At 28.5% G+C, this 8,910-nt stretch overlaps 1 long non-coding RNA gene across 2 annotated transcripts; it reads right to left on the bottom strand.

Moving 5' to 3' along the window:
• Nucleotides 1–2,545: 2,545 nt before the first annotated feature.
• LOC105435220 lies at nucleotides 2,546–4,023 on the bottom strand. Of its 2 annotated transcripts, XR_004215925.1 has the most exons (4): nucleotides 3,628–4,018; nucleotides 3,440–3,531; nucleotides 3,116–3,247; nucleotides 2,546–3,040 (listed from the first exon to the last, which is right to left on the bottom strand). It is a non-coding gene; the product is annotated as an uncharacterized LOC105435220 (long non-coding RNA). The 2 variants fall into 2 exon arrangements; XR_969235.2 differs by having other exon boundaries at nucleotides 2,546–3,247; nucleotides 3,628–4,023.
• Between the last annotated feature and the right edge of the window lie 4,887 nt (nucleotides 4,024–8,910).

Genomic DNA, 8,910 nt, shown 5'->3' with positions numbered 1-8,910 from the left:
TGACTATTTAATTGAATATCTAAAATATACCTAATGTTTCATATGTGTTGAATATATACAATATTAACTTCGAAGTTTTTAACTAGATTATGTTCGAGAAGTTTTGTATTTGTTGGTCGTCGACTGTCTTCTTTTTAACCTCCGAACTCTCTAAAATTTCGAAGTAAAAATCGTAATCTACGTTGAAAAGAGTAGACAATCGTTTTCGTGAAAGGAAAACATGAAAAGTTTTCCACTTCTTTCCAAATCCGTATCTCATTATTTTTTCCATTTAGATATTTGTTATAAATCAATTAAATAATAGAAATTTGTATTAAATTATTTTGGGTTCCACTTATTTCCAAAACAGTATCTCACCATTTTTTCCATTTAAATATTTGTTATAAATCAATTAAATAATAGAAATTGGTATTAAATTAATTTGAGTCACACTTCTTTCCAAAACTATATCGCACGATTTTTTCAATTTAGATATTTGTTATAAATTAATTAAATAATAGAAATGAGTATTAAAATAATTTGAGCCTATTATACTAGTCAATTTACGACTTTTATAAAATTTATTAGTAATTTGGATCATTCATATAATATCATATAACAATTTAGGCTATATGAGTTAAAAGACCCTTAAATAATTATCTAATTAGATGCCAAACAATAATGAATGGAGTTATACATTAAAATTAGTATTATTTTAGCTCTTTTTTTTATGAATATATTTTGTGGAGTCGATGATTCAACTAGAAAGTTTTTGATTGTTGATTGTTGGAAGAATTGTGTGCAGACTATTTAGAGCAAAATTTTATAAATTCGAAAAGAAATCTTTGGTTCGTAGAATTTTCTAGTGGGCTTTGGGTTTAGTTAGTCCATAGGTCCGTAATCGTGGGAACAACAAAGATATGGAGACCGATTTAAGTGGACGAACTCATCTATGCGTATCTTGCTAAGAGGTATATAAGTTTTGAATTATATGGTATAAATTCATGATTTCATCTTTATTATAATATCAACAATCATCTTGGGGAATTGACAAAAATAGGCCAAAAATGGAGTAGATAAAGACTTTTAGGATTGATTGTAAAAAAGTTGACATTTAGGACAAATTGAAGGTGAAATGACGAAAATACCCTTATTTCAGATTAAACATTTCAATTTAAGAACATGCGAGATGTCTGCGAGATGTTTACCAGATGTTTGCGAGATAAAATAATAATAATAATAAATTGCTAACATCCTTTGAAACATCTCTAAAACAACCTTAAATCAACTTGAAACAATAAAAAATAATATTTGATTTATACATTTAAGATGCAAATATATATACGTATAACACAATTCATATTCGGATTTAAAAAAAAATAAAACAATTAAAACAATTTATTATTATTATTTTATCTCGCAAACATCTGGTAGACATCTCGTAAACATCTCGCAGACATCTCGCAGGTTCTTAGATTGAAATGTTTAATCTGAAATGAGGGTATTTTTGTCATTTCACCTCCAATTTGTCCTAAATGTCAACTTTTTTACAATCAATCCTAAAAATCTTTATCTATCCCATTTTTGGCCTATTTTTGTCAATTCCCCAATCATCTTTATTATAATATCAACAATGCTCCCATTTTCAACTTAAAACTTTCGGCTATGACTATTCCTGAGGTGTAGAGCCAAACTCTTTGATTGAACGTGTCTCAATTTTGTAATTACCCATTTCAAATGAATTGTATCTTTTAGACCTTGAAAGTGGAGCTTCCTACTAGTGACAACTTTTCTAATCTTTATGTTTTTTTGGAAAATTTTTTATGTAGCAATTATAGTGTATTTGAGGAATTCTTTATTTATTTATTTTTTTAATTTATATGTTTTGCTATTATAACAATTTAAAATTATTTTTGCTATTTCAGAAAGTAAAACCTATAGTTTGCTATTATTCTTGACAACTCTTATATGAATTTTGGCTTTATTAAACATTTGGGCTAAACTAAGGCTGTTTTTGGGTTGAACTTTAGCCCAAATAAATAACATTTAATTGGATCAAAATAATTAAATTGATTCAACAATCATGATGAAAGCACAAAGTGACATTAGGATTTGTCAATTTATGTCTTTAGTCTTAAATTCAATTATTTGTATTATCATAATTGGTGACAATTGGTCCGATAAAATTGGAGCAATTTGTTTTTCTTATTTTAGCTCAATTTGATATGTCAAATCAATTAAGTTATGAATTTAGTAGATGTGTTTGAATTAAATTTGAGGTAAATTTTTGAATGTAACCAAACTTTAATTTGAGAACTTAAATCTTGACAATTTTCTTTTAACAAAAATTTGGATTTGGAATGTGATCAAATTTAAATTTGAGATAAATAGAAGTTAGATAAAATTGAGATTATAGGTTGAATTTAAAATTGAGATAAAAGTATGGGTCTCTTTTCCTCTTTGCTATTTTCTTCCTTTTTAGTACTATTTACCTATGATTTGTTAAAAACAGTCAATTGATTTATATATTCCAAAAAGCTTTATATTTATCAAAAGTGATAGATTGTTACCTTCTTTGTATCCTTTTTTCTCTTATTATTGTCCATTGATTCTTCCTTTGTTTCCTTCATTTTTGAACTACTTTCCTCATTCACATTTATTTCACCTTCTCCTTCTTCATGTTCTTCTTGTTTATCATTTTCACTTTCACTATTCTCCTATTCACCAACATTTGTTGGTTACAGTTTAGGGTTTAGGGTTTCTATTATCAATTTGCTAAATATAGACACCATACATTATCTTCCTTTTTTGCTTCTTCTTCTTCTTCTTCTTCACGTGTGGGTTTCACAAATTTCCTTTTTGCAACCTAGACATACCTCAACCTCACAAATTTGACTGTATTGCTTAGAAAATCAATTTAAATATAATAAGAGCTTTTAATACTTGGTTTTTTCTTCACAACATTCTCTTGCTTTGCAAGTTCATTCCTTCCCATTTTCTTTGAAGATTTAGGACTTCTACATTTGCTCCCATATCCCTCAACCATTGGATCTTCTTGTTTCTATTGTAGGTATTCATACAAGAATTTATCAGCATTTATAAGTTTTGTGTAATTGAAACAAATTTACATTAATACCTCGTCTGGACTTGATAGATAATCAACCTCCTTTGTTGATGGTTTTTTGGAACCAGTAATTCCTGAACCTCTTAATTGGTCATTGGATCTTGTTCTTCCTTCTCCCTTCTATTTTTTTCATTTTTAATTTTGCTGCAAATTATAAATGGAATAAAGGTTTATAAATATAAAACCAATTTCTGTTGTTATTCCTAAGATCAAGGGAATATCTTTTAATATATTGTAATGCAATTTCAAACAATAATTAAAAAACAAATAAACAATTTAAACTCACAAGTGTATCTATATATAACTTATAATTAAAAACGAAAACAAACATTCTACCTTTTACATTTATCTGGCTGACCTTAGAAATTGTTCAGAGATCACTTGAATCTGATTATGATAATAGTGAACGATTTACAATTCTTCTTTCTCTGCATGCCACAATTGCAAAGTATTGTCGTGTTAAGGATCAATTTTCCTTAGCATCAGGTACTCAAGCCAATGGAAGAAAAATGACAAAAACAAACCTTTGCCGCAAATCTGGAATTCTTTTGATAAAGAAGCTCCTCCGCGAGAAGAAAATCATGAATACTTCCTGGCTTTAGGACGAATATATAAAGAATTTGAAGAGTTTGATCAGGTATGATCAAGGGTATGATCAAGTTCTTTCGCACAAGAGTTGAAGAAAAGATGAAACGACTACCCAAACTATGTTTTGAAATGGGAGCTTTGATGGTAGAAATTAGGATTTTGATAGGTTTTGATTTATTTGATTGGGTTCATAGGAAAAAAAGGGGATATACGTAATCATTGTTTGTTTGTTGAGAGTTTGGATATGTGTGGTTTGTAGAATAATTGTATTTGAATACTGAATTAAGTACATCTAACACATTTTGATACAAAAGTTGAATTGAAGTGTGGAGTTGGTGAAATAATAATGGATAAGTTGATGAATGAGGTATCATCATCACCCTAAATGACTTCATATGTAAATTTGCCTCTTTGATGAGGACCGCACCCACATTAGAAAAGGAAAATAAAATAGGCCCAATGAAGCCCTTAGAGACTTAGGCCCACTTAGACCTGCCCTTCCACCTCTTAGTCTCTACCATCATCACTTTTTTTAAAAATAAATTATTGCTCCTTATAATTTCCATTTTAATATTTGAAGAATTTTGATTTAAATCTTTTTTCTAATGTTTGAGCCACCATCATTTATGTAGGTAGGCAGAAGAAAGTTGAGGTTTAACCACAATTAACAACTCTCCTTTATTTCGATGCTATCACATCCTAAGTTATAATAACAATTTAAAATTCATTTTAAGTTACATTAATAATTCTTATACCCACATTGAAATAAAATATTGCTATTTTTATTTCTTCATAAGTCATATGGTTAACGTCTAATTCAACCAAAACCAAAATTTTCATCTTTGTCACATGTCATGGTTTTAAATTAGTTAATCTTTAGTTTTATCACTTTCCAGGGTTTTAAATTTTCTTGCTTATAGTCTAATTCAACTATGAAAGTTTATTTTGCCCATGATTTCTATTTTTTTATATTGAAAATACATTATTGATGTTAAATGTTGGCTAATTGAAAACCTACTTGACCTTGGTATCACATCATCTATAATTTTCCAAGACAAGAAAGAGAGTAACTGAAAAACAAAAAAATCACTCTAAAATTATAGAATAGGAAAGAAACTAGGAAATTTTTAGGTTTTAAAAGTCTACCAAATTCTAATGGTAAAAATCAAACTATGCTTTTTTTTAAAATTTACAAATTCAAACAAATATTTTTTAAAGTTTAGAAATCAAAATACAATAAGATTCAAAATTTAGAGAGAAACAAAAAATTTAAACTCTTAAAATATTATTTATATTCATTCTAGGTTCACCTTTTCAACTCTCAATTTCCATCTAAAATTCTAAAATATTTATACTCCTACTATGAATAATTACGATAATAAGTGCAAATAAAAGTTCATCCTTAGTATCTATTACTAAGTGACATTTTATAACTATCCTATTTGTTGCTCATGTGTCATAATATAACACATCATTAGTATTCAACATTTGTCCTCACCTGCTTGCCATTTTTCCTTTTAGAGGCTTTGTAAGTGATACATATTGGCTAAAATTTCAAATAAATTAGAGTTTGTGAGGTTTGTGGAGAGAATTTCTTTTCTTTAATTTGCTTAATTTATTTATTTAATATTAGAAAAATCGTAAAAAATGACCAAATTTACAAACTATTTACACTTCATGACAAAATTAAGAAGTAACGAGTTTTTGTCATTGAGTGGTTTTCTACCTGTAAATATTTTGTATTTTTTTATTGTTCTTGAAAAAACTCCTTTATATTATTTATATATTTTATTTTTATTTATTATGATATTATATTCTTTTAATATTCGTGTTCGTGTTGTGTTTCATTTTTCACTACTCCAACAATGATTATAAAATGTAATATTCATGATTTTAAAATATAAGACTATCTTTGAAATGGAGGGTAAAATTTAAAGATATTCTATGACTATGTTAGCGACTAAATTAAATACATGAATTGTATATACGTCATCCTAAAACAAAATAATTTCCTAAAACAAAATAATCTCCAAAACATAATAACTTAAAAATAACAATGGATAGAGATCAACATAATGGTATACGAAGCTAAAAAAAATTAAAATATTATTTTGGTCCCTAAACTTTTAAGGTTTTTCAAATTTAATCTCTATACTCTTAATAAATCTTTACTTTTAACTTCTTAAATTTTAGTTTAGTCAAATTGACTAAATAATAATCAAAATATCATAATAGAAGAAAATATAATATGCAAATATGTTTTCAAATTTTAGGGTGAAAAATGTTTATAAATAACAATTTTTTTAATGGAAAGATCGACCATTAAAGAAGTTGTAAGAGTTAAAATTGAAGTTTTTTTTTTAAAAGTACATCGACTACCATTGAACAAATTCGAAGGACGGAAATGATATTTGAATTCATGAAAAAGAAAAAAAGAAAAGAAAAGAAAAGTAAAGATGATATATTTTGAATAAGAGATGGTTGCCTAGTTTAGATTTCAATCCTAGAAAAGTAGGGTATTGTGAAAGCTTGAGGACATCTCTACATAATTCTTTGATTTAGTTGAAGTTTTGAAATAAAAGAGCAATAATGGGATATTGCATAATGGGGATAGTGGTGGCAGTGATCATGTCATATAAATAGTAAACGAGGATGCAATTTGCAAAAGAAAGTGATATTTCAATAGAGGAATTATTGCAATAATGAATGTAAAAGCATGTGGTATTTTTTTTTTATATTAATAGCCAATTTTTTTTTAAAAAACAAAAGGAAACAAATTTTTTATAAGATATAATAAAATTTAAAAATTTGACAGTTTACAATAATTTTTCTTTTATTTACTAATGAAGAGAATGTTACTGTTTTACAGATACATTTGATATATATATATATATATATATATATATATATATATATATTAATCTTAGGGTGTTTAGGATTTTCTAATATCTTTGGTACATGTGTTATTTTTATACCAACGAGATTAACATCATTTTTCATTTATTTAACTTTTAAGTGATATAATCACAGCTGAACTCTTCTCACTGTAAATATATTTTTGTGTCTACGAATATAGACCAATATTAGTAAGTTAGTCATTCACGACTGTTCGTAACACCAGCTGAGTCAAATTACCGTTTTACCCCTAGGTTACCTCTAATCCTTAAACACTAGTGCTCCTCTGAAAAGATGTTTATGGTCTTACTAATAAACAAAAACCCCTCTCATGCCATAGAGAGGGTAAGAGCCATTTGTTCAAGTCCTGAAGACATCATTTAAGGAAACACTCATCTACTTACCCTAAAGTAGGGAATGAGTGAATTCAATCTTGTGTAATTATGTGTCCAGCTCTCTACTTGATCTTGTTCTCAAATTGATAAGCTTATTGAATTGACAATTTGAGCACTCTCACCCGTACAAATTAAAAGACAATTCCTCACGAACGGGAGTTCATAACACACTCAGGATTAAGACTAAGTTATCCAGGTCATCTTAATGAAATAGAAACCTAACTTGTTAACGAAGTTACATCTAGTGGTTACTATTTTGCGGTCCGATCTTATGCAATCTCATTGCATAGGATACCCCCACCCGCATATCAACTACACGAACATGTTGGATCATTGCATTTGTGTCAAATACAAAGTGAGTTGTATCCATAGTCTTATCGGGATAAGGTACCCAACCTTATCCCTATAATATAGATCCTTTAAGCTGATCTCGAACATTGATCCATTTATGTCTTTACATACTGTTCAAAACTCATTAAATAACTTTGAATGTTAGTGTATTGGATTTGAGTTATTAAGACAAAACTAATAATATAAATAATAACAATTATTCCAATAATAACACTTACTAACAACAGTCAATCAATTATATTTACAATCTATGAGTTTTAAGACATAAATCCCAACACTATGCATATCTAAGGATAATCTCGTGTAAACATGAGTGCACAGTTAGCTCATGATTAAGATGAAGTTAACTTGGTGATAAATAATTGGAATAGTTAGTTCTATACAGTAAATGTTGTTATAACGTAAAACAAATTATTTCATGGTTCAATTTAGGCATGCTAGATGTGGAGTGGAATAAGAGTGTCAAGGCATGCAAGAATTAAAAAAAAAAAAAAAAAAGACAAGGAAGAGGAGTCCAAAGGCAGCCATGCACAAAACAATATATAAGGAAACTTTGAGGAGGAAGTTCTTCCCTTGTACTCGTGCATTTTGGATAATTCCAATTGCAAAAACTTCCTAAATGTGTCTAGTTTGAATGGTTAGACTTTTGGACTATAAGGACAAGATGAAGACCTTAAACAGTTAAAGGAAAACCTTGAAGGTCATTTCTCAAGTGAAGTTGAATAGTGTTGATTCTCGAAAGGCTACAAAACTTGTTATTTCGAATTATGAGCTGCAATTTTGAGCTAATGTAGTTAAGAGGATGAAAAGAAAGTTTATAAACGACATATTTTTTTTATTTGAGTTGTGGATTCTTAGTTATGAATTTTCTAAGTAAAGTCTAATTTTTCGAAGGTTAAGACAAAAGCTTCAGGGAAGTGCAATCAAAGTTGGGTGTTTAGGCCAAACAGAAAGGCTAGGCAAGCTTGGTGTTGTAAGTGACTTTCTAAAGATAAATACAGTTTTCAAGCTTCTTTTCAATGTTAATTATTGTCTTGTATTCTTGTATTTCACATTAATGTTATGAGAAATGTGATTTCTAAAGAAAGCTTTTGTGTTATGTTATCAAGCTAAAGTTTTATGTTTGATGATTGTATATTATGCTTGCGAGTAAACTACTAGTCTTATTCATATCAATGAGCTAACTATTATGTGCACATAATGATTAAAGGAAATCATGTAGAAAAGGACTACATGGGGTTATGAAACTGGCAAATGCGTAAAAGAAGTGTATTGAATTAGCGGCCTAAGCAACATAAAATGAAAACTAGGAAAGTCTCCAAGTGAATGTTGTTGATGAAAAGGTCATCATAGTAATCTATGACAGTCAGGCAAGACAGGCGCCTAGAACATGTGGTGGTGAGCTTAGTAAAGCACTGCCTAAGGCCAGGTCATGGCCTATCTGTAGGTGCACGTGACATGCCAATCATAGTGTCATGGCATGGGCAGTGGCCTTGGTGTCAAAAAATGGATTTTTACAAGTTTTGTGAGTTTTGGTTGGTTTTTTGATATTTTCTAAGTATGAGAAAATTAATATGG

This window comes from Cucumis sativus, chromosome 4, assembly GCF_000004075.3.
Source record: "Cucumis sativus cultivar 9930 chromosome 4, Cucumber_9930_V3, whole genome shotgun sequence".
Lineage (NCBI taxonomy): Eukaryota > Viridiplantae > Streptophyta > Magnoliopsida > Cucurbitales > Cucurbitaceae > Cucumis > Cucumis sativus.
Note: the sequence above shows the minus strand (reverse complement) of the source record. Positions and strands in the feature narration are given on the sequence as shown.